The sequence below is a fragment of the Nelumbo nucifera genome, chromosome 1, assembly GCF_055504915.1.
Source record: "Nelumbo nucifera cultivar China Antique chromosome 1, China Antique-T2T, whole genome shotgun sequence".
NCBI classification, from domain to species: Eukaryota; Viridiplantae; Streptophyta; class Magnoliopsida; order Proteales; family Nelumbonaceae; genus Nelumbo; species Nelumbo nucifera.
In genome coordinates this window covers 134,761,142-134,769,731 of record NC_142649.1, presented here as the reverse complement: position 1 = coordinate 134,769,731, position 8,590 = coordinate 134,761,142, and the positions used below count along the sequence as shown (strand labels likewise).

At 41.5% G+C, this 8,590-nt stretch overlaps 1 long non-coding RNA gene across 1 annotated transcript; it reads left to right on the top strand.

The window, feature by feature from the left end:
* Window positions 1-1,518: 1,518 nt before the first annotated feature.
* On the top strand, window positions 1,519-2,992 carry LOC104586460 (uncharacterized). Its single transcript, XR_733466.3, has 2 exons — window positions 1,519-1,960; window positions 2,043-2,992. It is a non-coding gene; the product is annotated as an uncharacterized LOC104586460 (long non-coding RNA).
* Window positions 2,993-8,590: the final 5,598 nt, after the last annotated feature.

Below are 8,590 nucleotides of genomic sequence, written 5' to 3'. Positions count from 1 at the left end.
ATGCATAGTACATACCATTACATTAATAATTAATGAATGAAAAGGGGGAGAATCAACCTAATCACTCAGCATAAACCAGGTTTCCTTTGTTGGTTAGTTTGGGTTAGTATAGTGGGGCTACAGTTGTATTTGATATTTCTACCTGAAATGTTTTTTTTGAAGGTTTAAAGTATATTTCATTCATTTAAGAAATTGATATAAGTATAGAGAATTGCCAACAAGGTCGATCAGAACCCATATACAATTTCTCAAGAAGAATAAAATATATAAATGAATGAAGGAGAACATAATGAACTTTTGCAATCAAACAAAGGTGAACTAAATCACCAACAGAAGTAAATAAGCCCAACTCCAATCCACCACAAACGGCGAAAGAAATGACAAGAGAGGTTCCCAAAAGAGACTGCAAAGAGCCGGTAATAGGATGGTTGGGATAGATCCACAAAAGACGGCAAATCCCAAACATTGCAACTGTTACCAGAGACTGTAACTGCCTTCCACAACTACATCCGCCAAAAAATTGTGAACAGAACTGACCATGAATTGCATCTGTCGAAGAACCGTGAATGGGCTTTACCATGGACGGAAAAAGCAACACCACTAGTATCGATTGCCCAATACAGGATCCATGAAAAAGTAACCTGCTTGTCAAAACACCTGCAAAAAGAAGAAAAAAAAAGCACAAAAATAGGCAAATAATGAAGAGAACCAAATGGTTAAGGTGAGGGAAATAGATGGGAGGAAGAATGGAGAGATCGAGGGAAGGGGGACTCCTCGAAGGGAGCCACCCCAAAAGAAAATTTTAGGAGGGAACGTGGACGGCAAACAAAGAGATGAAAGAAACCTCGAGAAACTTGAGAGGGAAGATCTCTCTAAACAGAGAGAGAATGAACAATTTTCTTACCTGAAATATTTTAAATTGATCGATACAAATTGGTGAGAGATATGTATTATCACATCAAATGTGAGAGTTATTTTAACTAGAATGATTAGGCTTCAAGTTCAATCCCCTAGAGGAAGAAACACTTACTAAGTTCAACGCCCAAGTTGCATTCCTACCAATAGACCACAAACAACCAACCGAATTTAGACTAAAGCTGTAGTACAATACCAACCTCCTTATAAAACTGATCAGAACAACAATCAACTTGATAAATACTTTGAATCTTTAATCAATTTATGTTAATAAAATGTGACATCAAGGTTCAAATATCATTAAGAGTTTCATTCAATCGAAACTCTTTTTTTTTTCTTTTTTCCTTCTTTTTATCTCTATATTAATAGAATTGCCACGTCATGTTTTAGAACAATTAAAATCCACTTGTGACATTTTCAAATATGTGGATTTGTAACACTCATAATTGATCCAAACACTAGAAGTAATTCATAGATTATTGGTTTGGCTGACGTTTTGAGTGTCTTTTATTTTTTTCATCCCCAAATACAAAAAAGTTACAGCTCTTTGAGTTTTGTCCACTCCTGCTACCAAACTCGGGCGTGTTAACTACAAAAATGCCACCTACGTGCTCACCGGACACTACCCACACATTAAAAATATCTTTCCATGAATAATAATTGAGATGTTTGAGATGTTACCGATGTACAGCTGAAATGTTCCCAACTCCTAAGTACCCTAAACCCTAAACATTGAAAATATCTGCCCATGACAACTGAGATATTTGAGATGTTCATGTTGAAATGTCAATAGAATTCAAATATGCACCCCACTGCCGTGCGCCCCACGAATGTCCCATACAACAGGATTGCGCCACATGTTCAGATGCACGATTTCGTGCTTCCCGCATGCAGGGCTATAACAGGATGGCCGTTAGCTCCAAAATAAGCTGAAACCCATATTCCTGCTCCCACCCTCACTCCGAGACTAGAGCTTGAGATCCAAGTTAGGATTCAGCTCCCTCTCCGATACCGGCGAGCGCTCTGGCCACTTCACCATCGCGAGGTGCTCTCCAACTCTCTCTTTTGTTTTACACTCTTTTAGGGTTTGATTTTATTTGACATTTTCTTTTTTTTTTCATTTTAAGACAGAAGGAGAGTTTAATCATCCACCACCGGCCATCTCCGGCAAACACCAGCTATCAAATGGTGCGTTTTTCTTTTCTCGCTTTTTTAGGGTTTAATTTTATTTGATATTTTCTTTTTTTTTTTTTATTTGAAGACAGAGGAGAAGAGTTTAATCATCCACTACCGACACCAGTCTACTCCCTCCATCCGATCTCGGATTCAGCTCCCTCTTTACCAGTAGACTCTTGGATACATTCGAAGATGTTAGAAATCAATAAAAAAGAGGTGATTTGTTGTACTTAACATGTACTGAACTTTCTGTTGGTAAAGAAAAGTGGGGTATGCTGATAAAAGGGGGAAAATACTAATCCTGTTTCAATCACTGTGACAGGAAACATGTCTGGGTTTTCATAGTCTTAGATTATATGCATTTGTCGGTGATCACCGGAGATGACCGGTGGTGGATGATTAAACTCCCCTTCTCTGTCTTGAAATGAAAAAAAAAATGTTAAATAAAATCAAACCCTAAAAAAGTGTAAAAATATGAAAGAGTTGGAGAGCACCTCACGACGGTGAAGTAGTCGGAGCCCTCACCGATACCGAAGTGGGAACTGAATCCGAGCTCGGATGGATGGAGTAGAACGGGGTTCAAGGGGTTCTTGCTTCTCAGGCTCGAGTCTCGGAGTGAGGGCGGGAGCAGGAATAGTGAATATGGGGTTTGAGCTTGTTTTGGAGCTAACGGGACAAGTTAATGGCCGTTCCGTTAGCCCTGCACGCGGGATAGACATGTGGTGCACTCCTGTTGTGTGGAGGAACAGATTTGAACTTCTTCATCAATATGTTCCCATATTTTTTTGAGCTAACGGGATAAATTTATCTTCTTATCAAATAGACTTTTAGCTGTAATGGATGCAAACATGAATTTTAATAAACCATAATCTTTTTTATCAAAAGTTCACTTTAATACAAATTTATTCTTTTTTATTATACTTTTGAATATGCATTGGTCTGTCATTTATCAGTGCATAAATATAATATTGTTAAACACATGCAAAAATGAATCAGAGTGCAAATTAACCTTAACCAGGATTTACACTCCATTTGCATCTTTTATGAGCACAGCCTAATTCTCCCATATAAAGGGAATTCAATTATTTAAATTAAACTAGATAATGATCTCCATTCTCCCATACATAATATAGGGAACTATTTTGTTTGACACCATTATTTATGTATTGTAAATTTTTGTTATATTTTTTATTTGATATTTTTTTTGTGAAGGATTTTTTTATAGATAGGTTTTTCATTTGATTTAAAAGATTAAATTATAATACCTTTTTCAAATTTGATTTTGTTGGGCAAGTCACTAATGATCATTACATACCGTTAAAGATCAACTTTTATTATTGTTACTATTTTTTTGGTATTGGTGTAAGTACATATATTGTGTACATGTATAAGGGTAAAGATATAATAATAAAATTTAATTTGTATGACCTGCAATAGTGTTATGGGCCCGCGCGTAGGATTTCATTACGGGTCGGTTCACGGGGAGAAAGCCCTACTTTCCCTTGCGTGCTCCCTTGTGTGTAGAACCTATTATGGAAAACCGAATGGGTGATTTGTCCAAGAGACCACCCGAACTCTCCTAATGGGTGATTTGTCCAAGAGACCACTCGAACTCTCCTTACTCTTCTCTTGACTAGGAAAATTGAATGTCTTTATTTCAATTCGTGGCTCCTTAAATAGGAGATTACAAGAGGAGACATTCGACTAAGTTAGGACAATCAAACTCCTACTTTTAACAGACTTCTAACAACACTCAGTTCTTATCTCTAATAGATAAGAACAAAACTAGATAAGAATAGAACTCCTACTAAAAAGATAAGATAAGATGAGATGAGGATAAGGGATGAGCAATGGACTAGTTGGCGGCGAGTTGGCGAGCAGAGCTGACGTGGTTAGATAAGTGTGGACCCACCTTGATGAGTTGTCATGTGGGTTCCGCCTTACTATTGCTATTGGGCGGCGCGCGTGTCATAGTGTTGCTGCCGTGTGGTGCGTGCCGCTGCCGTGCGGTGCGTGCTGCTGCTTAGTGCTGTTGCCGTGTGGTGTGTGCTGCGCGTAGCCGGGCGGTGTGTGCTGCTGTGCGCGTTGTCGGGTGGTGCGTGCTGCACACTGCCAGGCGGTGCGTGCGGCACGCTGCCGGGCGGTGCGTGCTGCTGCCTATGACTGTGCCGTAGTGTGCTGCCGGGTGGTGTGTCCATAACATCACAGCCCTCTCGGACTACGAGCTTGTCCTCAAGCTTGAATCGGGTGTTGAAAACACTCTCAAAGGAATCCTGGGTGGCTTTGCCCTCCTGGATCGGGTTCCCATGGAGGGGGTTCATCCTAATCTTCCTCTTATTTCACCAGGAGGCAGAAAAGTCTCTTGCACCTGTGCTTCGTTGAGTAGACTTCATCGCAATTAAAACATTGCCCCCTCACCCTGCATTCTGCCATCTTAGCCCTGGACAAGTGCTTAATAGGGGGTGTACCGCCGCTGCTCCCCACATTGGATGCTGAACTGGAATTGGTGCTCGTTTGTGGCTTCCGTTCTGGGCTGGTTGCTGGATATGGAGCCATTCCGAGTGGTTCCCTGTTGGCTGCCAGCGAAGACCCTCCTCTAGTAGGCTTCGGGTTTGTCCAAGCCGCTGCTGGGCATCCCATGCTGAACGGCCCTCGGCTAATCTGCAGTTTGCGCTCGAAGGCTCGGGCTAAATTCATTGTCGTGACCAGGTTAGGCGGGCTCTGCATCTCTTCTTCAACTCTTAGGGGTTCGGCTAGATCAGCTGTGAACATATCCACCTGTTGGTTTGGGCATACTGAAGAGGCCTTGGCGAGAAGGGTTTGGAACTACCGCTGATACTCTGCTATGGTACCGGTTTGCTTGAGATTAATGAGTTCCCCTAAGGGGTTTTTTGTTAGTGGGGGTCCGAACTGAAGGAGGCAGTACGACTTGAACTGCCCCCAACTAAGACCTGGCTCCTCCTACTCCACTCAGTAGAACCAGAGCTGCGCTTCTTCGGTCAGGTGGAACGCGGCCAAACTGACATTGTCCCTGTCATCGGTGCGCTGGTTGCAGAAGAACTGTTCGCAGCGGTGCAACCATCCCAGTGGATCTCCAGCGCCATTGTAGGATGGAAATTCCAGCCGCCTATACTTGGGAATAACAGCGGCTGTTGTGGCAGCGATCTGTTGTTCACTGGACGTCTCCACCCCGTCCGGACGATGACTGTTGGTGGTGGCGGTTCCCTCAGAGCTTCTTTCTTTGTTGGAGAGGAACGCTTCCAGCAGGCGTCGCAGCTCCCAGACATCATCCTTGACCTCACGAACTTCCAAGCAGGTTTCGGCGAGCCTATGCTCTTGCTCGTGGACCCTGGAAGACAGCAGCTCCTGTTCCCCCATGACGGTAGGCTTTGATACCAGAATGTTATGGGCCCGCGCGTAGGATCTCGTCACGGGTCGGTCCATGGGGAGAAAGCCCTGCTTTCCCTTGCGTGCTCCTTTGTGTGCAGAACCTATTGTGGAAAACCGAACGGGTGATTTGTCCAAGAGACCACCCGAACTCTCCTTACTCTTCTCTTGACTAGGAAAACTGAATGCCTTTATTTCAATTCGTGGCTCCTTAAATAGGAGATTACAAGAGGAGACATTCGACTAAGCTAGGACAATCCAACTTTAAATCAAACTCTTACTTCTAACAGACTTTTAACAGCACTCAGTTCTTATCTCTAATAGATAAGAACAAAACTAGATAAGTAAGAACAGAACTCCTACTAAGAAGATAAAATAAGATGAAATGAGGATAAGGGATGAGGAATGGACTAGCTGGCGACGAGTTGGCGAGCAGAGCTAACGTGGTTAGATAAGTGCGGACCCACCCTGATGAGCTATCGTGTGGGTCCCGCCCTACTGCTGCTATAGGGCGGTGCACGTGTCTCACAGTGCTACTGCCTTGTGGTGCGTGTTGCTACCGTGCGATGCGTGCTGCTACCCAATGTTGTTGCTGTGCGGCACGTGCTGTTGCTTAGTGCTTTTGTTGTGCGGTGCGTGCTGCGCGCAGCCGGGCGGTGCGTGCTGCTGTGTGCGCTGCCGGGCTGCTGTGTAACACTGCCGGGCGATGCGTGCTGCTGCCTATGACTGCGCCGCAGTGCGCTGTCGGGTGATGTATCCATAACAAAGAACCAGGGAAAGTATCCCTTTATATATAAATAGATTACCATATACACTACTAGGGATTTAGGTTGTGGACAAATTAGGATCCATGTCATTAGGTTCAAAGGATCAATAAATATCATGGCATATTGTACAATATGTATCTATCTTTTACCCACCGATATACCAATTATAGCTATGGAGGGTTTACATGTTTAATCATTAGAACCCATCCCTTACCAAACCCTGAAACCATGTACAAGAAGAGACAGGATCTGTTACTCACAGACGGCGCCAAGAATTAGGGCAGTACACACGTCAGGCCGGTCTGGTTACTAGTGTTTTAGCCAACCAAATTAGTGAATAGGTAAACTGAAATCGGTTGACTTAAGAAAAAACTGACCCAACCATGAAGGATCAATTTGGGTAAATTTCTCAGTTTGATCGGGTCAGTCTAGTAGCCATGCCCACTCTCCTTAAGCCCAACTTTTTAGGCCTGATAATTGGGACATTTTGGGCCATGCCCACTCTTTTTTTAACCCAACTTTTTAGGCCTGATAATTGGGACATTTTGGGCCATGCCCACTCTTTTTTTAACCCAAATTTTCATGTTTCTAAAAATTTTAAAAATTTAAAATATACTATATTATATATAACATTAATATATGTCTATAGCCAGTTTTAGTCAGCCACACATGTTCAAACAAAAACCGACTGCTATTTAAAAATCCCATCAAACGCAATTTGAGTTGGGTCGAGTTGGCCAGTATGGTTGGTTTGACCGAAATCATGAACAGCCCCAACTAGAATAACTAAAATAAGTACAAACATGTGAAATGTCATTTTGAACCTTTCATGTGAGGCCCATTAGATAATATTGTTGAGATTGAGAACTTCTGGTTCTAGGGAGTCGATCCTATTCCTTTGCAAAAAGTATGTCAACAGTTGATGGTGAGCATCTCAACAATTGATTTTTTTTTCTTTCAAAAAGTATGTAACTTAGTGAGGAAGTAACCTCAATTGTTCAAAATTTCTTTAGCAAAATCTTTTGAAAGAGATGAATCGCACGCACCAATCTTATCTTCCCTAAGAAGGTTGGAGCTGAATCAACTATAACCATTATTCATAGGCCAATTGTTCTCTACAATGTTTTAAATAAAATTGTTGCAAAGGTGTTAGCCAATAGAATGAAATCCTTGTTGTCAAAACTAATTCTACAAAATGAAGGTGCGGAAGGCATATCCTTGAAGGTGCAGAGATGAGATGGAATTTTACAAAATGTTGTCAAAATGAAGGTGCAGAGATAAGCAGCTCTCAAATAGATATAGCAAATAAAGGCGTAGGATGGGATGGAATTTTTAGTTATAAAACCATGAAGAATATGGGTTTCCCATAGGTGTTCCTTAATTTAGCAATTTATTAACACTACTTCTCAATTAAATTAAACAAAAGTTCATGTGGTCTTCTTTCAACCAAGAGGGGTCTCAAACAAGGAGATCCACTCTCTCTATATCTTCTTATATTTTTTATAACTCCAAAATTTACTCCAAGTAGAGGGGTGACTGCGTTGAAATTTTATTAGCCATACTCAAAAGGAAAAAAAAAATAATAATAGGGGAGGGAATAACACGCCTTGACCCATAACTCAAAAGTACAAATCTCTCCCTCACTATCTCAACTCAGCCCCAAACAAGCCACAAATTCATTAGAAAAACAGGGGAGGACATAATCTGCCTTGCCCCATAGCCGAGGAGTACAAATCTCTCCCTCACTATCTCAACCCAGCCCCAAACAGGCCACAAATTCATTAGAAGAACAGGAGAGGAGATGGCATACATCACCCTCTTGTTACCCTTCCACAACGTTAAGAAATACACCACACTAATTCAATACGCAAAATAGGAATATTAATATAATCCTCCTAAGGAGTTTTCTAAGATCCATTCGAATAAGTACATTGTCTAGTAAATTTCGTGGCTTTTGCAATCAACAGCAGTATTGGCCAAGAAGTCAACGCACCTATTACCTTCTCTCAAGCAATGAGAAATTGACATGCAAAGTTCTATTCTATTAGTTCTTCTTAATGAAGAAGAAGATGATAGCAGATTGTTTGGTATGAAGATTGTAAGAGAAGTAAAGCCCATAACTTATAACAAGTGAAGGGGTTGGAATAGAGAGTAATTAAGGGAGATCATTGATGAAGTAAGTGTGGAAGCTATCACTAGCATTCCAATCCATAACCAATTACATGAAGATAGAATATTATGGAAAGAAAACAAAGGACAGAGAGTTTATCACCGTTTGGTCAACCTAAAGAGCCTTCTACATGAAGGGATGAAAGATTCATCATATGGATGACCGAATCCTGCAT